The sequence below is a fragment of the Myiozetetes cayanensis genome, unplaced genomic scaffold, assembly GCF_022539395.1.
Source record: "Myiozetetes cayanensis isolate MyiCay16 unplaced genomic scaffold, myiCay2020 scf492, whole genome shotgun sequence".
NCBI classification, from domain to species: Eukaryota; Metazoa; Chordata; class Aves; order Passeriformes; family Tyrannidae; genus Myiozetetes; species Myiozetetes cayanensis.
Window position 1 is genome coordinate 1 of NW_026087734.1, and position 22,359 is coordinate 22,359.

Here is a 22,359-nt window from a genome sequence, read left to right on the forward strand (position 1 = left end):
CCCATCATGGCTGTGCCCACAGTCAGTGACTGGGGAGGGTCCCTGAGGTTTTGGGGGTCTCAGTGATTTGGGGGGTCTCAGGGGGGTCTCAGTGATTTGGGGGGGTCTCGGGGGGTCTCAGTGTAATTTGGGGAGGGGTCTCACAGCAGCCATGTCGTAGATGTGGGTGGAGCCCATCATGGCCGTCCCCACAGTCAGTGATTTGGGGGGGGTCTCAGTGATTTGGGGGGGTCTCAGGGGGTCCCTGTGATTTGGGGGGTCTCAGGGGGTCTCAGTGTAATTTGGGGAGGGGTCTCACAGCAGCCATGTCGTAGATGTGGGTGGAGCCCATCATGGCCGTCCCCACGGTCGCCGTTCGCTTCTCGGGGACCACCGTGAACAGCTGGGGGTCTCACTCCTGGGGGGAGGGGGCTCTTGGTCACCCAGGGCCCCCAGGACCCTCAAACCCTCCCCCAGACCCCTAAACCCCCAAGCCCCCTCAGCAACCCCCAAAGCCCCCGAGCCTCCCCAAAGGCCCCAAATCCACCCCCCAAATCCTCTAAATCACCCCCAAAGCCCCCTCAAATCCTCCCCCAAATCCCCCAAAACCCCTCACCTCCCCCAAATCCCCCCTAAGACCCCCAAATGCCCTCAATTCCCCCAAACCTCCTCAAATCTCCTCATTCCCTCCCAAATCCCCTAGATCCCCCAAATCCTCCCAGACCTCCTCAAATCCCCTCCAAATACCCCCAAAGCCGCCCAAATGCCCCCTAACTCCCCACCTCCCCAAATCCCCCTCAAATCCCCCCAAATCCCCCTAGACCCCTCAAATCCTCCCAGACCCCCTCAAAGTCCCCCAACCCCCAATTTCTTCCCAGAGCCCCTCAAAATCCCCCAAATCCCCCCAGACTCCCCAAACCCCTCAAATCGCCCTCATTCCCTCCCAAATCCCCTAGACCCCCAAATCCTCACAGATCCCCCAGACCCCCTCAAATCCCCTCAAATCCCCCCAAATCTCCCTCATTCCTTCCCAAATCCCCTAGACCCCCAAATCCTCCCAGACTCCCTCAAATCCCCCAAATCCCCTCAGACCCCCAAATGCCCCCAATCTCTCCCCAAATCCTCCAGACCCCTCAAACCCCCCAAAATCCCCCAGCCTCCCAATTCCCCTAAACCCCTCAGACCCCCCCAGCCCCTCAAATCCCCCTAACCCACTCCAACTTCCCCAAATCCCATCAAATCCCCCAGCCCCTCAAATCCCCCTAACCCACTCCAATCCTCCCAAATCCCATCAGATCCCCCAGCCCCTCAAATCCCCCAAAATCCCCCAAATCCCCTCAGACCCCCAAAATCCCCCAAATCCCCCAGAGACCTCCCAGAGCCCCCCTCACCCGTCCATGGCCTCCTCGATCTTCTTCTTGCGCAGCTCGATGAGCTCGGGGTCTCCATCCCCGCCGGCACCGACGCGAAGCCCCCGGGTGACTCAGCCCGCTGGGGGCACGGGGGGTCAGGGGCTCCAGCAGGCGGGGGCCCTGGGGGTCCCCAGGGCAGGGGGTCCTGAGGGTCCCTGTGGGTGCTTGGGGGTCTCTGTGGCTGCTGGGGGTCTCTGTGGGTGCTGGGGGTCCCTGTGGGTGCTTGGGGGTCTCTGTGGCTGCTGGGGGTCCCTGGGGGTCTCAGGGTGCTGGACCCCATCCCAAGGACTTTGGGGAATTTGGGAGGTCTCAGGATGCAGGAGCAGTTCTGGGGGTCCCTGTGGGTGCTGGGGGTCTCAGGGGTCTCTGTGGGTGCTGGGAGGGTCCCTGTGGGTGCTGAGGGGGTCTCAGGGGGTCTCTGGGGTGCTGGGGGTCTCAGGGGTCTCTGTGGGTGCTGGGGGGTTCTGTGGGTGCTTTGGGGGTCCCTGTGGGTGCTGGGGGTCTCTGGGGGTGCTGGGGGTCTCAGGAGTTTTGGGGGTCCCTGTGGGTGCTGGGGGTCTCAGGGGCTCTCAGCAGGGCAGGGGGGTCCCTGGAGGGTCTCCCAGGGGGCACGGGGGGTCAGGGGCTCCCAGCAGGGCGGGGGGGCCCTGGGGGTCTCAGGGGTGCTGGACCCCCATCCCAAGGACTTAGGGGGATTGGGGGTTCGGGGAGTGCTGGGGGTCTCAGGGTTCTGGGGGGTTTGGGGGCTCTAGGGGATTTGGGGCAGTGCTGGGGGTCCTGGGGTCTCAGGGGTCCCCACCTGTCAGCAGGGTGATGAACCCCATCTCATCCCAAAGACATCGGGGGTTGGGGGCTCAGGGGGATTTGGGGCAGTTCTGGGGTCTCAGGGATGCAGGGGGTCCTGGGGGTCTCAGGATGCAGGGGGGTCCTGGGGGTCTCTAGGGGTCCCCACCTGTCGGCAGGTGATGAAGCTCCCATCTCCTCCCAAGGACATCGGGGGAATTTGGGGGCTCAGGATGTGGGCAGTTCTGGGGGTCTCAGGGGCAGGGGGTCTCTGTGGGTGCTGGGGGTCCTGGGGTCTCATAGGGTTCTGGGGTTCTGGGGGTCCTGGGTGGTCCCTGGGGTCCCCACCTGTCGGCAGGGTGATGAAGCTCCCATCTCCCATGCCAAAGACATCGGGGGATTTGGGGAGCTCAGGGGATTGGGGCAGTTCTGGGGGTCCCTGGGGTACTGGGGGTCTCAGGGGTCCTGGGGTCCCAGGGTGCTGGGGTCTCAGGGTTCTGAGGGGTCTCTGTGGGTGCTGGGGGTCCCTCAGGTTGGGCCCCATCTCCCATCCCAAGGACATCGGGGGCTTGGGGGCCTAGGGGATTTGGGGGCTCCGGGGTTTGGGGGCCTCAGGGGATTTGGGGCAGTTCTGGGGGTCTCAGGGATGGTGGGGGTCCCTGTGGGTCCTGGGGGTCTCAGAGTCCTGGGTGGTCCCTGGGGTCCCCACCTGTTGGCAGGGGTGATGAAGCCCCATCTCCATCCCAAGGACATCGGGGGCTTGGGGCCTAGGGATTTGGGGGCTCAGGGGATTTGGGGCAGTTCTGGGGTCTCAGGAGTCCTGGGGTCCCTGGGGCCCAGGGTCCTGGGGTCTCAGGGGGGTCCCCACCTGTCGGCAGGGTGATGAACCCCCATCTCCATCCCAAGGACATCGGGGGCTTGGGGGCCTGAGGATTTGGGGGCTCAGGATTTGGCAGTTCTGGGGGTCTCAGGGTTCTTACTGGGGGGGTCTCAGGGGTCCTGGGAGTCTCAGGGGTGGGGGGTCTCAGGGGTTCTGAGGGTCTCTGTGGAGTGCTGGGGGGGTCCCTGGGGTGTTGGGCCCCATCTCCCATCCAAGGACATCGGGGGAGGTTTGGGGGGGAGCTCAGGGGATTTAGGGAGCTCCGGGGGTTTAGGGGGCTCAGGGATTTGGGAGGGCAGTTCTGGGGGGTCTCAGGGGATGCAGGGGGTCCCTGTGGGTCCTGGGGGGAGTCTCAGGAGTCCTGGGTGGTCCCTGGGGGTCCCCACCTGTTGGCAGGGGTGATGAAGCCCCATCTCCATCCCAAGGACATCGGGGGGTTTGGGGGCTCAGGGGATTTTGGGGGGAGCTCAGGGGATTTGGGGCAGTTCTGGGGGGTCTCAGGAGTCCTGGGGTCCCTAGAGAGTCTCCCAGGGGTCCTGGGGGTCTCAGGGGGTCCCCACCTGTCGGCAGAGGTGATGGACCCCATCTCCATCCCAAGGACATCGGGGGTTGGGGGCTCAGAGGATTTGGGGGCTCAGGGGATTTGGGGCAGTTCTGGGGGTCTCAGGGGTTCTGGGGGTCTCAGGGGTTCTGGGGGGGTCCTGAGGGGGTCTCAGGGGTCCTGGGTGGTCCCTGGGGTCCCCACCTGTCGGCAGGGGTGATGAAGCCCGTCTCGTCGGGTTTCTCCTCGTCGCTCTCCTCCTCCTCCTCTCCTCCGAGGATTCCTCGTCCGAGGGTTCCAGTTCCCCAGGGGTCCTGTCGATCTCCTCCTCCTCCTCCTTCGTCTGGGGGGCACAGGGGGTCAGGGGATTTTGGGGGTCTGGGGGTCAGGAGGGATTTGGGGGGTCTGGGAGTGATTTGGGGTTCTTTGGGTGGGTTTGGGGGATTTGGGGTTCCAGTTCTCCCAGGAGTCCTGTCGATCTCCTCCTCCTCCTCCTTTGTCTGGGGGGGCACAGGGGGTCAGGGGGATTTTGGGGAGTCAGGGGAGCACAGAGGGATTTTAGAAGTCAGGGGTCTGGGGGATTTGGGAGTCAGGGGGTGTTTTGGGTGGGTTTGGGGGATTGGGGTTCCAGCTCCCCAGGGGAGTCCTGTCGATCTCCTCCTCCTCCTCCTTCCGTCTGGGGGGGCACAAGAGGGTCAGGGCGGTTTGGGGGTCAGGGGTCAGGGTGGGGAGTCTGGGGGTGTTTTGGGTGGGTTTGGGGGATTTGGGGCTCCAGTCACTTCAGGGTCCTGTCGATCTCCTCCTCCTCCTCCTTCGTCTGGGGGAGTCAGAATTTTGGGGGTCAGGGGATTTTGGGGGTCAGGAGTTTTAGGGGGCTCAGGGGGTTTGGGGGTCAGGGGCTGGGAGCTGGGTGTTTGGGGGATTTGGGGGCTCCAGCTCCCCAGGGGGTCCTGTCGATCTCCTCCTCCTCCTCCTTCGTCTGGGGGTCAGGATTTGGGGGGTCAAGGAGGATTTTGGGAGTCAGGGGATTTTGGGAGGCTCAGGGGGTTTGGGGGGGTCAGGAGGCTGGGGGTGTTTTGGGTGGGTTTGGGGCTCAGCTCCCCAGGGGTCCTGTCGATCTCCTCCTCCTCCTTCGTCTGGGGGGCACAGGGGATCAGGGGATTTTAGGGGAGTCAAAGGGGTGCTTGGGGGTCAGGGGGTCAGGGGTTTTGGGGATTTTGGGGGGGTGTTGGGGGATTTGGGGCTCCAGCTCCCCAGGGGTCCTGTTGATCTCCTCCTCCTCCTCCTCCTTCGCCTGGGGGCACAGAGGGGGTCAGGGGGTTTGGGGGTCAGGGGGTCAGGGTGGGGGTCTGGGGATTTTGGGAGATCAGGGGGGGTTTAGGGGATTTTCGGGGGTCTGGGGGTTTGGGTGCCCAGGAAGGATTTGGAGCCCAGTTCCCTCCAAAAGGGTTCCAATCCCTCTTCTCTGGAGAGTCCAGGGAGGTCAGGGTGTCTGAGGGATTTTGGGGGTCTCAGTGATCTGGGAGGTCCCAGGGATTTGAGGGGGGGTCTCAGTGTTCTGGGGGGGGGGTCCCAGGGATTTGGGGGGGTCCCAGCACCTGGAACTCGGCTGCGTTGGTCCTGGGCTGGGGAAGTTGGGATTCCCAGGAATTTGGGGTTCCTGGGGGTCCCAGGGATTTGAGGGGGTCCCAGGGATTTGGGGGCTCTCAGTGATGTGGGGGTCTCAGTGATCTGGGGGATCTCAGTGATCTGGGGGTCCTAGGGATTTGAGGGGGTCTCAGGATTTGGGGTTCCTGGGGGTCCTAGGATTTGAGGGGGTCCCAGGGATTTGGGGGTCTCAGTGATGTGGGGGTCTCAGTGATCTGGGGGGTCCCAGGGATTTGGGGGTCTCAGGGATTTGGGGGGTCCCAGCACCTGGAACTCAGCTGCGCTGGTCCAGCGGGGTTCCCAGGGATTTGGGGGTCTCCAGTGATCTGGGGGGTCCCAGTGATCTGGGGGTCCCAGGGATCGGGGGATCTCAGTGATTTGGGGGTCTCAGTGATTTGGGGAAGTCCCAGGGATTTGGGAGGGTCTCAGTGACTTGGGGGTCCCAGGAATTTGGGGGTCTCAGTGATTTGGGGGGTCCCAGTGATCTGGGGGGTCTCTAGTGATTTGGGGGTCCCAGTGATTTGGGGGGTCTCAGTGATTTGGGGGTCCCAGCACCTGGAACTCGGCCGCGTTGGTCCCAGGGGGTCCCAGGGATTTGGGGTCCCAGTGATTTGGGGGTCCCAGTGATTTGGGAGGGTCTCCAGTGATTTGGGGGTCTCAGTGATCTGGGGGTCTCAGTGATTTGGGAGGGGATCTCAGTGATTTGGGGGTCCCAGTGATTTGGGGGAAGTCCCAGGGATTTGGGGGTCCCAGTGATCTGGGGGTCTCAGGAATTTGGGGGTCCCAGTACCTGGAACCTCGCCGTGTTGGTCCCAGGGAAGTCCCAGGGATTTGGGGTTCCTGGGGGTCTCAGTGATTTGGGGGATTCCCAGGGATTTGGGGGTCCCAGTGATCTGGGGGTCTCAGTGATCTGGGGGTCCCAGTGATCTGGGGGTCCCAGGGATTTGGGGGTCCTGGGGTCCTAGCACCTGAACTCGGCCTGCGTTAGTCCCAGGGGGTCCCAGGGGGTCCCAGTGATTTGGGGGTCCTAGCGATTTGGGGGTCCCAGGATTTGGGGGTCCCAGGATTTGGGGGTCTCACTGATGTGGGGGTCTCAGGATTTGGGGGTCCTGGGGTCCCAGCACCTGAACTCGGCCGCGTTGGTCCCGGTGGGGGTCCCAGGGATTTGGGGTTCCTGGGGGTCTCAGTGATTTGGGGGTCCCAGTGATTTGGGGTCCCAGCACCTGGAACTCGGCTGCGTTGGTCCCAGGGCGGGCACCAGGGGTGTCAGTGATCTGGGGGGTCTCAGGGATTTGGGGTCCCAGGGATTTGGGGTCCTGGGGTCCCAGGGATTTGGGGGTCCTGGGGGTCCCAGCACCTGGAACTCGGCCGCGTTGGTCCCGAAGACGCCCCCATAGAGCGTGCCTCTGTCTGGTCCACGGGGCTTCCCCCCCTCGCATGGTACCCGAAGGAGCAGCCCTGGGGGAAGGGAGCTAAAGAGACCCCCAAAAATCCCTGCCCTCCCCAGAGCCCCTGTGCCCCCCAAACCTTCCCATTCCCTTGAACATCCCCCAAAATCCCCCTCTTATTTTGGGGAAGGGGAGTTGAAATCTCAACCCCTCTCCCCCCCAAAAAATTCCCCGCCCACCCAGGTCCCCCAAAATCCCCCTCACCTCAGGGATGGGGAGTTGAGCCCCCAAACCCCCTAGGAACCCCCAGGACCCCCAAAACCCCCAAATTGCCCCTCTCACTTCAGGGATGGGGGAGTTGGAGCCCCCAAACCCCTCCAAGACCCCCCCAAACCCCTCCAGGACCCCCCAAAATCCCCCCCAGACCCCCCAGGACCCCCCAAAATGCCCCCTCACCTCGGGATGGGGGAGCTGAGCCCCCTAAACCCCCTCCAAGACCCCCCAAAATCCCCCCCAGGACCCCCCAAAATGCCCCTCACCTCGGGATGGGGGAGTTGAGCCCTCAAACCCCACGAGGACCCCTCCAAACCCCAAAATTCCCTCCAGGACCCCCCCTAAAATCACCCCCTCACTCAGGGATGAGGGAATTGAGTCCTCAAACCCCCCAGGATGCCCCCAAACTCCTCCCAGGACCCCACAAAATCCCCCCTGACCCCCAGGACCCCCAAAATCCCCTCGTTCCTCGTGGATGGGGGAGTTGAGCCCCTAAACTCCCCCAGGACCCCTCAAATCACTCCAGGACCACCCAAAATTCCCCCCAGGACCTCCAAACTGCTCCCTCACCTCGGGATGGGGGAGTTGAGCCCCCAAACCCCCGCAGGACTCCCCAAAATCCCCCAACCCCCCCAGGACCCCCAAAATCCCCCCCTCATCTCTCAGGGATGGGAGAGTTGAGCCCCAAACCCCTCAGAACCCCCCAAAATCCCCCCCAAATCCCCCCCAAATCCCCTCACCTCGGGGATGAGGGAGTTGAGCCTCCAACCCCTCCAAGACCCCACAAACCCCCAGGACCCCCAAAATCACCCCTCACCTCAGGGATGGGGGAGTTGAGCTCCCAACCCCCCCAAACCCCCAGGACCCCCAAAATCGCCCTCACCTCGGGGATGGGGTGTTGAGCCCCAAACCCCCCAGGACCCCCAAAATCCCCCTCACCTCGGGGATGGGGAGTTGAACCCCAAACCCCTGCAGGACCCCCAGGACCCCCAAAACCCCCTCACCTCGGGGATGGGGAGTTGAGCCTCCAAACCCCCAGGACCCCAAAATTGCCCCTCACCTCGGGATGGGGAGTTGAGCCCAAGCCCCCAAACCCCACCCAGGACCCCCAAAATCACCCCCTCACCTCTAGGGATGAGGAGTTGAGCCCTCAAACCCCCCCCAAACCCCCAGGACTCCCAAAATCACCCTCACCTCGGGGATGGGGTGTTGAGCCTCAAACCCCCCAGGACCCCCAAACTGCCCCTCACCTCGGGGATGGGGAGTTGAGGCCGAGGATCTTGAGGTTGGGGTAGGAGGGGGTCCGTAGCGCTGCATCGCGATCAGCACCGGGGGGCACTCTTGTGAGCTGTTCTGGGGGTGCAGGGGTCAGCACCCAGGGTGCCCCCCAGCACCCAGAGAACCCCCAGCATCCAGGAACCCCAAAACACACAGAGCCCCCCCAGCACCCAGGAACCCCCAAAACACACAGAGCCCCCAGCACCCAGGGGTGCCCCCAGCACCCACAGAACCCCCAGCACCCAGGGGTGCTCCCCAGCATCCAGGAACCCCCCCAGCACCCAGGAACCCCCAAAACACACAGAGCCCCCCAGCACCCAGGAACCCCCCAAACACACACAGAGCCCTCCAGCACCCAGGGGTGCCCCCCAGCACCCACAGAACCCCCCAGCACCCAGGGTGCCTCCCAGCATCCAGGAACTCCCCAGCACCCAGGGGTGCTCCCCCAAAACAAAGAGAGCACCTCCAGTGCTCCCAGTGTCCATTCCCAGTGTTCCCAGTGCTCCCAGTATCCCCCGTACCAGTCCCACGGGCATTCCCAGTGCTCCCAGTATCCCCCATACCAGCCCCACGGGCATTCCCAGTGCTCCCAGTGCCCATTCCCAGCGCTCCCAGTGCTCCCAGTATCCCCCGTACCGGCCCCACGGGCATTCCCAGTGCTCCCAGTGCCCATTCCCAGTGCTCCCAGTGCTCCCAGTATGCCCCATACCGGCCCCACGGGCATTCCCAGTGCTCCCAGTGCTCCCAGTATCCCCATACTGGCCCCACGGGCATTCCCAGCGCTCCCAGTGCCCATCCCCAGTGCTCCCAGTGCTCCCAGTATCCCCCGTACCGGTCCCACGGGCATTCCCAGTGCTCCCAGTATCCCCCGTACCGGTCCCACGGGCATTCCCAGTGCTCCCAGTGCCCATCCCCAGTGCTCCCAGCGCTCCCAGTGCCCATTCCCAGCGCTCCCAGTGCTCCCAGTATGCCATACCGGCCCCACGGGCATTCCCAGTGCTCCCAGCACTCCCAGTGCCCATTCCCAGTGCTCCCAGTGCTCCCAGTATCCCCATACCGGCCCCACGGGCATTCCCAGTGCTCCCAGTGCCCATCCCAGTGTTCCCAGTGCTCCCAGTATCCCATACCGGCCCCACGGGCATTCCCAGCGCTCCCAGTGCTCCCAGTATCCCCCATACCGGCCCCACAGGCATTCCCAGCGCTCCCAGTGCCCATTCCCAGTGCTCCCAGTGCTCCCAGTGCTCCCAGTATCCCCCATACCGGCCCCACGGGCATTCCCAGCGCTCCCAGTGCCCATTCCCAGTGCTCCCAGTATGCCCCATACCGGCCCCACGGGCATTCCCAGCGCTCCCAGTGCCCATTCCCAGTGCTCCCAGTATGCCATACCGGCCCCACGGGCATCCCCAGCACTCCCAGTGCCCATTCCCAGCGCTCCCAGTGCTCCCAGTGCTCCCAGTATCCCCCTCACCGGTCCCACGGGCATTCCCAGCGCTCCCAGTGCCCATTCCCAGTGCTCCCAGTATCCCCATACCGGCCCCACAGGCATTCCCAGTGCTCCCAGTATCCCCCATACCGGCCCCACGGGCATTCCCAGTGCTCCCAGCACTCCCAGTGCCCATTCCCAGTGTTCCCAGTGCTCCCAGTATGCCATACCGGCCCCACGGGCATTCCCAGTGCTCCCAGTACCCATTCCCAGCACTCCCAGTGCTCCCAGTGCCCATTCCCAGTGTTCCCAGCGCTCCCAGTGCTCCCAGTATGCCCCATACCGGCCCCACGGGCATTCCCAGCGCTCCCAGTGCCCATCCCAGTGTTCCCAGTGCTCCCAGTGCTCCCAGTATCCCCCATACCGGCCCCATGGGCATTCCCAGTGCTCCCAGTGCCCATTCCCAGTGTTCCCAGTGTTCCCAGTGCTCCCAGTATCCCCATACCGGTCCCACGGGCATTCCCAGCGCTCCCAGTGCTCCCAGCAGTCCCAGTGCCCATTCCCAGCGCTCCCAGTGCTCCCAGTATGCCCCTCACCGGCCCCACGGGCATTCTAAGTGCTCCCAGTCCCCATTCCCAGTGCTCCCAGCACTCCCAGTGCCCATTCCCAGTGCTCCCAGTGTTCCCAGTGCTCCCAGTATCCCATACCGGCCCCACGGGCATTCCCAGCGCTCCCAGTGCCCATCCCAGTGTTTCCAGTGCTCCCAGTATGCCCCATACCGGCCCCACGGGCATTCCCAGCACTCCCAGTGCCCATTCCCAGTGCTCCCAGTGCTCCCAGCACTCCCAGTGCCCATTCCCAGCGCTCCCAGTGCCCATTCCCAGTGCTCCCAGTGCTCCCAGTGCCCATCCCAGTGCTCCCAGTGCTCCCAGTATGCCCCTCACCGGCCCCACGGGCATTCTAAGTGCTCCCAGTCCCCATTCCCAGTGCTCCCAGCACTCCCAGTGCCCATCCCAGTGCTCCCAGTGCTCCCAGTATCCCCATACCGGCCCCACGGGCATTCCCAGTGCTCCCAGTATCCCATACCGGCCCCACGGGCATCCCCAGCGCTCCCAGTGCCCATTCCCAGTGCTCCCAGTGCTCCCAGTATGCCCATACCGGCCCCACGGGCATTCCCAGCGCGATCCTCAGCTCGTCCGAGAGGTCTCCGGGTTTCTTCTCCTTCAGCCTCGTCTCGAACTCCTTCCCCTGGGGTGGGGGGCACGGGGGAGACATTTGGGGACAGCCTGGGGGGGACACAGATTGTCCCCAAACCCCCCAGGGTGTCCCCAACCCCCTTTGTGTCCCTAACCCCCAAATTGTCCCCAAACCCCCAGAGTGTCCCCAACCCCAGATTGTCCCCAACCCCCAGGTGTCCCCAACCCCCAGGGTGTCCCCAACCCCTAGATTGTCCCCAAACCCCCAAATTGTCCCCAAATCCCCTGGGTGTCCTAACCCCCTGGGTGTCCCCAAACCCCCAAATTGTCCCCAAACCCCCTGGGTGTCCCCAAACCCCCAGATTGTCCCCAACCCCCGGTGTCCTAACCCCCAGGGTGTCCCCAAACCCCCAGATTGTCCCCAAACCCCCAAATTGTCCCCAAATCCCTGGGTGTCCCCCAACCCCCCTGGGTGTCCCCAAACCCCCAAATTGTCCCCAAACCCCCTGGGTGTCCCCAAACCCCCCAGATTGTCCCCAAACCCCCAGATTGTCCCCAGCCCCCAGGGTGTCCCCAACCCCCGGGTGTCCCTAACCCCCAGATTGTCCCCAAACCCCTGGGTGTCCCTAACCCCCAGATTGTCCCCAACCCCCAGGGTGTCCCCTAACCCCCTGGGTGTCCCCAACCCCAGATTGTCCCCAAATCCCTGGGTGTCCCCAACCCCCAGGGTGTCCCCAATCCCCAGGGTGTCCCCAAACCCCCAGATTGTCCCCAACACCCTGGGTGTCCCCAACCCCAGATTGTCCCCAACCCCCCAGATTGTCCCTAAGCCCCTCAGATTGTCCCCAACCCCTGGGTGTCCCCAACCCCCAGATTGTCCCCAAACCCCCTGGGTGTCCCCAACCCCTGGGTGTCCCCAAACCCCCCAGATTGTCCCCAAATCCCCTGATTGTCCCCAACCCCCAGATTGTCCCCAACCCCCTGGGTGTCCCCAAACCCCCAGATTGTCCCCAAACCCCCAGGGTGTCCCCAACCCCCAGATTGTCCCTAACCCCCTGGGTGTCCCCAAAACCCCTCGATTGTCCTAACCCCCAGGGTGTCCCCAAACCCCCCAGATTGTCCCCAAACTCCCCAGAGTGTCCCCAACCCCCAGGTGTCTCCCAACCCCCTAGGTGTCCCCAACCCCCAGATTGTCCCCAAACCCCCAAATTGTCCCCAACCCCCTGGGTGTCCCCAAACCCCCAGGGTGTCCCCAACCCCCAGAGTGTCCCCAACCCCCAGATTGTCCCCTAAACCCCTAGATTGTCCCCAAACCCCTCAGATTGTCCCCAAGCCCCCTGGGTGTCCCCGACCCCACATGTCAAACCCCCAGATTGTCCCCAAATCCCCTGGGTGTCCCCAACCCCCCAGATTGTCCCCAAATCCCCTGGGTGTCCCCAACCCCCTGGTGTCCCCAAACCCCTGGGTGTCCCCAACCCCCAGATTGTCCCCAACACCCCAGGGTGTCCCCAACCCCCTGGGTGTCCCCAAACCCCCTGGTGTCCCCAAACCCCCAGGGTGTCCCCAAACCCCCAGGGTGTCCCCAACCCCCAGATTGTCCCCAAATCCCCTGGGTGTCCCCAACCCCCTGGGTGTCCCCAAACCCCCTGGTGTCCCCAAACCCCCTCAGGTGTCCCCAGGATGTCCCCACCTCGTAGTAGAGGTCCCTGTGGATGGTTATCCCTAGGCCCCCAGTGTCCCCAAGCCCCCAAGTGTCCCCAGGATGTCCCCAAGCCCCCAGGTGTCCCCACGTGCCCCCAGGTGTCCCCAGGTGTCCCCACCTCATAGTAGAGGTCCCCGTGGATGGTGAGCTTGGACTATCCCTTAGCCCCCAGGTATCCCCCAGGTGTCCCCAAGCCCCCAGGTGTCCCCGAGCCCCAGGTGTCCCCCAGGTGTCCCCAGGTGCCCCCAGGTGTCCCCAAGCCCCCAGGTGTCCCCACCTCGTAGTAGAGGTCCCCGTGGATGGTGAGCTTGGGCTATCCCTGAGCCCCCAGGTGTCCCAGGATGTTCCCAAGCCCACCAGGTGTCCCCAAACCCCAGGTGCCCCCAGGTGTCCCCAGAATGTCCCCAAGCCCCCAGGTGTCCCCAGGTGTCCCCAAGCCCCCACCTCGTAGTAGGGTCCCCGTGATGGTTATCCCTGAGCCCCTTGGTGTCCCCAAGCCCCCAGGTGTCCCCAAGCCCCCAGGTGTCCCCACCTCATAGTAGAGGTCCCCGTGGATGGTGAGTTTGGGCTATCCTGAGCCCCCAGGCATCCCCAAGCCCCCAGGTGTCCCCAGGTGTCCCCCAGAGTGTCCCCAAGCCCCCCAGGTGTCCCTGGGCCCCCACCTCGTAGTAGAGGTCCCGTGGATGGTGAGCTTGGGCTGTCCCTGAGCCCCCAGGTTAGTCCCTAGAGCCCCCAGGTGTCCCCACCTCGTAGTAGAGGTCCCGTGGATGGTGAGCTTGGGCTATCCCTGAGCCCCCAGGTTATCCCTGAGCTCCCCAGGTGTCCCCAGGTGTCCCCAAGCCCCCAGGTGTCCCCAAGGTGTCCCTGAGCCCCAGGTGTCCCCCAGGTGTCCCCACCTCGTAGTAGGGTCCCCGTGGATGGTGAGCTTGGGCTATCCTGAGCCCCCAGGTGTCCCCAGGATGTTCCCAAGCCCCCAGGTGTCCCCAAGCCCCCAGGTGTCTCCCCAGGTGTCCCCAAGCCCCCAGGTGTCCCCAAGCCCCCAGGTGTCCCCAGGATGTCCCCAAGCCCCCAGGTGTCTCCAGGATGTCCCCAAGCCCCCAAGCCCCCAGGGTCCCCAGGCCCCCAGATGTCCCCACCTCGTAGTAGAGGTCCCGTGGATGGTGAGCTTGGGCTATCCCTGAGCCCCCCAGGTGTCCCCCGTGTCCCCAGGTGTCCCCAAGCCCCCAGGTGTCCCCAAGTGTCCCCCAGGTGTCCCCAGGTGTCCCCAAGCCCCCCCAGGTGTCCCCAGGTGTCCCCAAGCCCCCCAGGTGTCCCCACCTCGTAGTAGAGGTCCCCGTGGGTGGTGAGCTTGGGCTATCCCTGAGCCCCCCAGGTGTCCCCAAGCCCCCCCAGGTGTCCCCCGAAGCCCCCAGGTGTCCCCACCTCGTAGTAGAGGTCCCCGTGGATGGTTATCCTGAGCCCCCAGGTGTCCCCAAGCCCCCAGGTGTCCCCAGGTGTCCCCAAGCCCCCAGGTGTCCCCAAGCCCCTCAGGTGCCCCCAGGTGTCCCCAAGCCCCCCAGGTGTCCCCAAGCCCCTCAGGTGTCCCCACCTCGTAGTAGAGGTCCCCGTGGATGGTGAGCTTGGGCTTGGTCTGCCACTTGAAGAAGGCATCGTGCAGTTTCTGGTAATCGATGTCGATCTTGCCCATCTTGGGCCGAACCTTCTCCCTCATCTTGGACTTCATCGTCTTCTGCTCCTCCTGGGGGGGCAGGGACAGGTCAGGGACAGGGATGGGGACAGGGACAGGGACAGGGACAGGTCAGGGACAGCTCTGGGGACAGGGACAGGTCAGGGACAGGGATGGGGACAGGTCAGGGACAAGGACAGGTCAGGGTCAGGGACAGGGACAGGTCAGGGACAGCCCTGGGGACAGGGACAGGTCAGGGACAGGGACGGGGACAGGTCAGGGGACAAGGACAGGTCAGGGTCAGGGACAGGGACAGGTCAGGGACAGGGATGGGGTCAGGGACAGCCCTGGGGACAGGGACAGGTCAGGGACAGGGACAAGTCAGGGACAGGGACAGCTCTGAGGACACGCAGGAACAGTCCTGGAGGCAGTCACTGACCGTGACCTCCCCAAATCCCCAAAACCCAACCATGAGCCCCCCAAAACCCCCCCACCTTCTCCTGCAGGGCCTCCCTCATCTCCTGGATGCCCCAAACCCCCAAACCCCCACTGTGACCTCCCCAAACCCCCAACTCTCCCAAGACCCCCACCTTCTCCTGCAGGGCCTCCTCATCTCCTGGATGCCCCAAACCCTCAACCCCCCAAAAACCCCCCACCTTCTCCTGCAGGGCCTCCCTCATCTCCTGGATGCCCCAAACCCCCAAAACCCAACCATGGCCCCCAAACCCCCCACCTTCTCCTGCAGGGCCTCCCTCATCTCCTGGATGCCCCAAGCCCCGAAAACCCCACTGTGACCCCCAAACCCCCAAATTTCCCCAAAACCCCCCACCTTCTCCTGCAGGGCCTCCCTCATCTCCTGGATGCCCCAAAACCCCCAAACCCCAACCATGACCTCCCCAAACCCCCAAAGCCCAACCATGACCCCCCCAAACCCCCCCCTTCTCCTGCAGGGCCTCCTCATCTCCTGGATGCCCCAAACCCCCAAATCCCCCAAATCCCCCAATCCCCCATTTCCTGTGCCCACCTTCTCCTCGCAGGGCCTCCCTCATCTCCTGGATGCCCCAAACCCCCAAAACCCCACTGTGACCTCCCCAAACCCAGCCATGACCCCCCAAAGCCCCCCACCTTCTTCTGCAGGGCCTCCCTCATCTCCTGGATGCCCCAAACCCCCAACCCCCCAAAAACCCCCCACCTTCTCCTGCAGGGCCTCCTCATCTCCTGGATGCCCTAAACCCCCCAAAACCCCACTGTGATCTCCCCAAATCCCCCAAAACCCCACTGTGACCTCCCCAAACCCCCCAAAAACCCCCCACCTTCTCCTGCAGGGCCTCCCTCATCTCCTGGATGCTCCAAACCCCCCAAATCCCCCATTTCCCTGTGCCCACCTTCTCCTGCAGGGCCTCCCTCATCTCCTGGATGCCGGTGCGCTTGATGAACTCGGGCAGCTCGAAGGGGGGTTTCTCGATGCCCCTCTTGCCCTGCAGGTACTTCCTCTTGAAGCACCAGTGCCGCGGCACCGGCACCGAGTTCCGCGTGGCCTTCAGGTGCACCAGCAGCTTGGGGTCCTGCGCCGTCACGTCGTGCATCTCCACCACGTCAGGACGGGCCACCAGCTGGGGGGACAGAGAGGGGACAGAGAGGGGACAGTGATGGGGACAGGGACACTGTCACATCGTGCATCTCCACCACGTCAGGGCGGGCCACCAGCTGGGGACAGAGGGGACAGAGATGGGGACAGTGATGGGGACAGGGACACCATCATATCGTGCATCTCCACCATGTCGGGGCAGGCCACCAGCTGGGGGGACAGGGGACAGAGAGGGGACAGTGATGGGGACAGTGATGCTGTCACATCGTGCATCTCCACCACGTCAGGGTGGGCCACCAGCTGGGGACAGAGAGGGGACAGCAGGGGACACTCAGTGACACTGTCACATCGTGCATCTCCACCACGTCAGGGCAGGCCACCAGGTGGGGGGACAGGGGACAGAGAGGGGACAGTGATGGGGACACTCAGGGGACACTCAGGGGACAGTGATGGGGACAGGGACACCATCATATCGTGCATCTCCACCACGTCGGGCCGGGCCACCAGCTGGGGGGACAGGGGACAGAGAGGGGGACAGGGACACCATCACATCGTGCATCTCCACCACGTCAGGGCGGGCCACCAGCTGGGGGGACAGGGGACAGTGATGGGGCGACAGCATGATGGGACACTAGGGACAGGATGGGACTACACACTCCAGACAGGACACTCAGGGAACAGTGATGGGGACACTCAGGGGACACTCAGGGGGAACAGTGATGGGGACTACTCAGGGCGACACTCGGGGCGTGATGAGGGACACACAGGGGACAGTGATGGGGACAGACACGCCGGGACACCACGTCCAGAGGAGCAGCGAGGGGACAGGGGGCATCAGGGACACTCGCAGGTGGGCACACTCGGGGACACCCAGGACAGCATGGGGACCCAGGGGACAGTGGAGGTCACGGGACAGTGGAGGACGACACTTCAGGACCACTCAAAGGTGACACCTGGCAGCAGTGACCAGGGTGACACTCTGGGCCAGCCCACTAGGGTGGCCAGGGCCGTGCCCATCCCCAAAGACTGTGCCCCACACTCGAGGGACACTGCGACCCCAAAGTGTCCACAGATTGTGACCCAGGGCCAGTTGGTGACCCCAAAGTGTCCCCAGGCATCACACTTGCTTGGCCCTGCCCCCAAAGTGACCCCAGGGTGACATTTGTGTCCCCAGAGTGACCCCAGGGTGACACTTTGTGCCTCAAAGTGACCCCAGGGTGACACTTTGTGCTATCCCTGCCCACCCCAGGGAGGGGGCGGGGCCAGGGCCGTGTCCCTCCCCCCAAAGGATAACCCCAAAGTGTTCCCAGGGTGACATTTGTGACCCCAAAGTGTCCCTAGGGTGACACTTGTGTCCCCAAAGTAGCCCCAGGGTAACATTTGTGGCCCCAGTGTCCCCAGGGTGACACTTTGTGCCCCAAAGTGACCCCAGAGTGACACTTTGTGCCACCCCCACCCACCCCGGGGAGGGGGTGGGGCCAGGGCTGTGTCCCTCCCCCCCAGATTGTCCCCAGGGTGTCCCCAGGGTGTCCCCAGGGTGTCCCCAGAGTGTCCCCAGGGTGTCCCCAGGTGTCACCTGTTTGAGCTCAGCCACGGTGAAGCGGTTCATGCGCCGCAGCTTCTTCTTGGACAGCTTGGGGACCTCCTGCTTCTTCTCCTGGGGACACCGCGCGGGTGGCACCGTCAGGGACCGTCCCCTCCCGTCCCCTGACCCTCCCCGATGTCCCCCTGGTGTCCCCAATGTCTCCCAGTGTCCCCAATGTCCCAGTGCCACCTGTTCGTCCTCGGAGCTGTCCCTGATGTCCCCAGTGTCCCCATTGATCCCAATGTGCCACCTGCCCATGTCCTCGATGTCCCCGCCAGTGTCCCCACTGTCCCCACGTGTCCCCAGTGTCCCCCAGTGCCACCTGCTCTGTCCTCAGAGCTGTCCCCAGTGTCCCCAGTGTCCCCAATGTCCCCCCAGTGTCCCCCAGTGTCCCCAGTGCTACATCCTCAGCTGTCCCCAGTGTCCCCAGTGTCCCCAGTGTCCCCAGTGTCCCCCCAGTGTCCCCTGCACTGTCCCTCCAGTGTCCCTCAATGTCCCCCAGTGTCCCCCCAGTGTCCCCAGTGTCCCCCACATGTCCCTCCACTGTCCCCAATGTCCCCCATGTCCCCAGTGTCCCCTAATGTCCCCCATGTCCCCCCAGTGCCCCTCCATGTCCCTCGAGCCTCCCTCAGTGTCCCCCCAGTGTCCCCACCATGTCCCCCCAATGTCCCCAGTGTCCCCAGTGCCACCTGCTCGCCCTCAGTGTCCCCATGTCCCCAATGTCCCCAGTGTCCCCCCAATGTCCCCAGTGTCCCCAATGTCCCCAGTGTCCCTCAATGTCCCCTGCTCGTCCTCCAGTGTCCCCCAATGTCCCCCCAGTGTCCCCAGTGTCCCCCCATGTCCCCAGTGTCCCCACCATGCTCGCCCCTCAGTGTCCCCAATGTCCCCTCCTCAGTGTCCCCAGTGTCCCCACTGTCCCCCCAGTGTCCCCAGTGTCCCCAAGTCCCCAATGTCCCCAGTGCCACCTGCTCGTCCTCGAGCTGTCCCCAGTGTCCCCCAGTGTCCCCAGTGTCCCCCCAATGTCCCCCCAGTGTCCCCCAATGTCCCCAGTGCCCCCTGCTCTCCCCAGTGTCCCCAATGTCCCCAATGTCCCCCAATGTCCCCCCAGTGTCCCCATGTCTCCCCAGTGTCCCCAGTGTCCCCCCAGTGCCACCTACTGTCCCCAGTGTCCGTCCCCAGTGTCCCCCCAGTGTCCCCAATATCCCCCAGTGTCCCCAGTGTCCCACCACCTGCTCGCCCTCAGAGCTGTCCCCAGTGTCCCCCCAGTGTCCCCAATGTCCCCCAGTGTCCCCAGTGTCCCCCCAGTGTCCCCCAGTGCCCCTGCTCGTCCCTCAGAGCCCTGTCCCCCAATGTCCCCAATGTCCCCCAGTGTCCCCCCAGTGTCCCCAGTGCCACCTACTGTCCCTCCAGTGTCCCCAATGTCCCCCAGTGTCCCCAGTGTCCCCCAGTGTCCCCAGTGTCCCCAGTGTCCCTCAGCTGTCCCCAGTGTCCCCCAGTGTCCCTCAATGTCCCCCAGTGTCCCCCAATGTCCCCAGTGTCCCTCACATGTCCCCAGATGTCCCCAGTGTCCCCATGTCCCCCCAGTGTCCCCAGTGTCCCCCCCAGTGTCCCCAGTGTCCCCAGTGCCACCTGCTCGCCCTCCGAGCTGTCCCCATATCCCCAGTGTCCCCAGTGTCCCCCCAGTGTCCTCACCCAGTGTCCCCCAGTGTCCCCAATGCCCCTGTCCTCAGTGTCCCCAGTGTCCCCAGTGTCCCCAGTGTCCTCCAGTGTCCCCAGTGTCCCCAGTCCCCTAGCTCATCCCTCAGAGCTGTCCCCAGTGTCCCACTATGTCCCCCCAGTGTCCCCAATGTCCCCAGTGTCCCCCCCAGTGCCCCCAGTGTCCCCAGAGCTGTCCCCAGTGTCCCCAGTGTCCCCCCAGTGTCCCCCCAGTGTCCCCCATGTCCCCAGTGTCCCCAGCTGTCCCTCAGTGTCCCCCCAGTGTCCCCCAGTGTCCCCCCAGTGTCCCCCCAGTGTCCCCAATGTCCCCTCCATGCTCGCCCTCAGCTGTCCCCAATGTCCCCCATGTCCCCAGTGTCCCCCCAGTGTCCCCAGTGTCCACCTGCTCGTCCTCAGAGCTGTCCCCAGTGTCCCCAGTCCCCCCAGTATCCCCAGTGTCCCCCCAGTGTCCCCAGTGCCACCTGCTCGTCCTCGGAGCTGTCCCCAGTGTCCCCCCAGTATCCCCAGTGTCCCCCCAGTGTCCCCAGTGTCCCCCCATGTCCCCAGTGTCCCCAGTGTCCCCCCAGTGTCCCCAGTGTCCCCAGTGTCCCCAGTGTCCCCCCATGTCGTCCTCCGAGTGTCCCCTAATGTCCCCACGTGCCCTCCCCAGTGTCCCCCCAGTGTCCCCCCAGTGTCCCCAGTGCCACCTGCTCGTCCTCAGAGCTGTCCCCAATATCCCCACTGTCCCCCTCAGTGTCCCCAATGTCCCCCCAGTGTCCCCAGTGTCCCCAATGTCCCCAGTGTCCCCCAGTGTCCCCATGCGTCCTGCTGTCCTTAGCTGTCCCCGATGTCCCCAGTATCCCCAGTGTCCCCAATGTCTCCCAGTGTCCCAGTAGTGTCCCCCAGTGTCCCCAGTGTCCCCAGTGCCACCTGCTCGTCCTCGGAGCTGTCCCCGTCGCTGCCCCTGGTCCCGTCCTCGGGGCCCTTTTTCCGGGGGGCTCCGGCGTTTTCCGCCCTCTCCGCCCGCTCCGGCTCCTTCTCCTTGTCCTTCTTCACCTCGTCCGTCAGCTGGGGGGGCACAGGGGGGGTCAGGGGGTCCCCTGTCACCTCCCCCCCAGCACCCAGGGGTGCCTCTGTCACCCCCCAGCACCCAGGGGTGCCCCCCACCCACCCCCGACCCCAGGAAACGCCTCAAAACCACCAAAATTCACCCAAAACAAGGGAGTTTTGTCACCCATGGAGCCCCGAGTGGCATTTGGGACACCCCAGGGGTGCTGCCCCCTCAGCACCCAGGGCCGCCTCACCCACAAACCACTCCAAACCCACCAAAACTACCCCCAAAATAAGGGACTTTATCAACCATCAGCACCCTTGGGTGACATCCGCACCCCCTCATCAGCACCCATGGGTTCCCCACTCCCCCCAAAAACACCTCCAAATCCACCAAAACTCCTCCCAAAATACGGACTTTCTCCTGTGGGCACTCCTGGGTGACATTTGGGGACACCCCGGGGTGCTGCCCCCCACCCCCCTCATCAGCACCCAGGGTGCCCCCACCCCTAAAAACACCCCAAACCCACAAAAATTCACCCAAAATGAGAGACTTTTCACACCCATGGGCACCCTGGGTGACATTTGGGACACCCTCTGGGGTGCTGCCCCCACCCCATCATCAGCACCCAGGGTGCCCCACCCCCAAAAACCACTCCAAACCCACCAAAACTCTCCCAAAATAAGGGACTTCTCGCACCCATGGCCACCCTGGGTGACATTTGGGGACACCTCCGGGGAGCTGCCCCCTCAGCACCCAGGGGTGCCCCCACCCCATCATCAGCACCCAGGGGTGCCCCACCTCTCAGCCCAGGGTGCTAACCCCACCCCAAAAACACCTCAAACCCACCAAAACTCCCCCACAATAAGGGACTTTTCACACCCATGGGAGCCCCTGGGTGACATTTGGGGACACCCCCGGGGGTGCTGCCCCCCTCAGCACCCAGGGGTGCCCCCACCCCCATCATCAGCACCCAAGGGTGCCCCACCTCCCAAAAAAAACACCTCAAACCCACCAAAACTCCCCCAAAAAAAGGGACTTTCTCCCCCGTGGGCACCCCTGGGTGACATTTGGGGACACCCCCTCATCAGCACCCAGGGTGCCTCACCCCCAAAACCCCCAAAACCCCCAAAATCCCACCTTGAAGGCCTCGAAGATCCTCTTGAAGAAGACGGCTGGGGTCGTAGATCTCGGCTCCTCGGTCACGTCACTCGATCTCCCACACCCGGGGGTCCCCGGGGTCTCGGGTCCCCTGCTTTGGGGGTGGGGTTTGGGGGTCTCTCAGGCCCCGCCCCTCCCCCGCTTCTTCTTCTTCGCCGGTTCCGGCGCCCGGGTTCCTCTGGGGGAGGAGGAGGGGACAGGGGGACATCAGGGGGGGTTTGAGACCCCCAGGGGTGACCCCAGGGTGGGTCTGAGACCCCCAGGGGGGACCCCAGGATGGGTCTGAGACCCCCATGACAATGGGGGTGACCCCAGGGTGGGTCTGAGACCCCCAATGGGGACAGGGGTGACACCAGGGTGGGTCTGAGACCCCCAGGGGTGACCCCAGGGGGGGTTTGACCCCCCCATGACAAAGGGGGGGACCCCAGGGTGGATCTGAGACCCCCAAGGGGTAACACCAGGGGGGGTCTGAGACCTCCTAGCGAGACAAGGGGGGGACCCAGGATGGGTCTTAGCCCCCCCATGACAATGGGGGTGACCCCAAGGTGAGTCTGAGACCCCCAGGGGTGACCCCAGGGTGGGTCTGAGACCCCCAATAGGGAGAGGGGGGACCCCAGTATGGGTTTGACCCCCTAGGGAGCACCCAAGGGGACACAAAGGTGACTGAGGGGTGACCCCAGGGTGCTCCAGGACCCCCCCCCAAAGGGTCCAGCCCCCCCAGGTGACACAAAGGTGACACAGAAGTGACCCCAGGGTGACACAAAGATGACCCCAGGGTGCTCCACAACCCCCCCTAAAGGGTCCAGCCCCCTCAGGGTGACACAAAGGTGACCCAGGGGTGACCCCAGGGTGTTCCACGACCCCCCTGAGGGGTCCAGCCCCCCCAGGGTGACACAAAGGTGACCCCAGGGTGCTCCAGGACCCCCCCTAAAGGGTCTAGCCCCCCTAGGGTGACAAAGAGTGACACAAAAGTGACCCCAGGGTGCTCCAGGACCCCCCCATTCCCCCCTCACCTCCACCCAAAATCCCCCCCACTCCCACAGGGCACCCCCAGTGATTTCTGGACCCCAAGGACTCCCCCCACCCCCCTTCCCCTCCCCTCAGGTGCCAC

At 64.3% G+C, this 22,359-nt stretch overlaps 1 pseudogene; it reads right to left on the bottom strand.

Moving 5' to 3' along the window:
- Positions 1-256: 256 nt before the first annotated feature.
- Positions 257-22,250, bottom strand: LOC126648351 (splicing factor 3B subunit 2-like; annotated as a pseudogene).
- Positions 22,251-22,359: the final 109 nt, after the last annotated feature.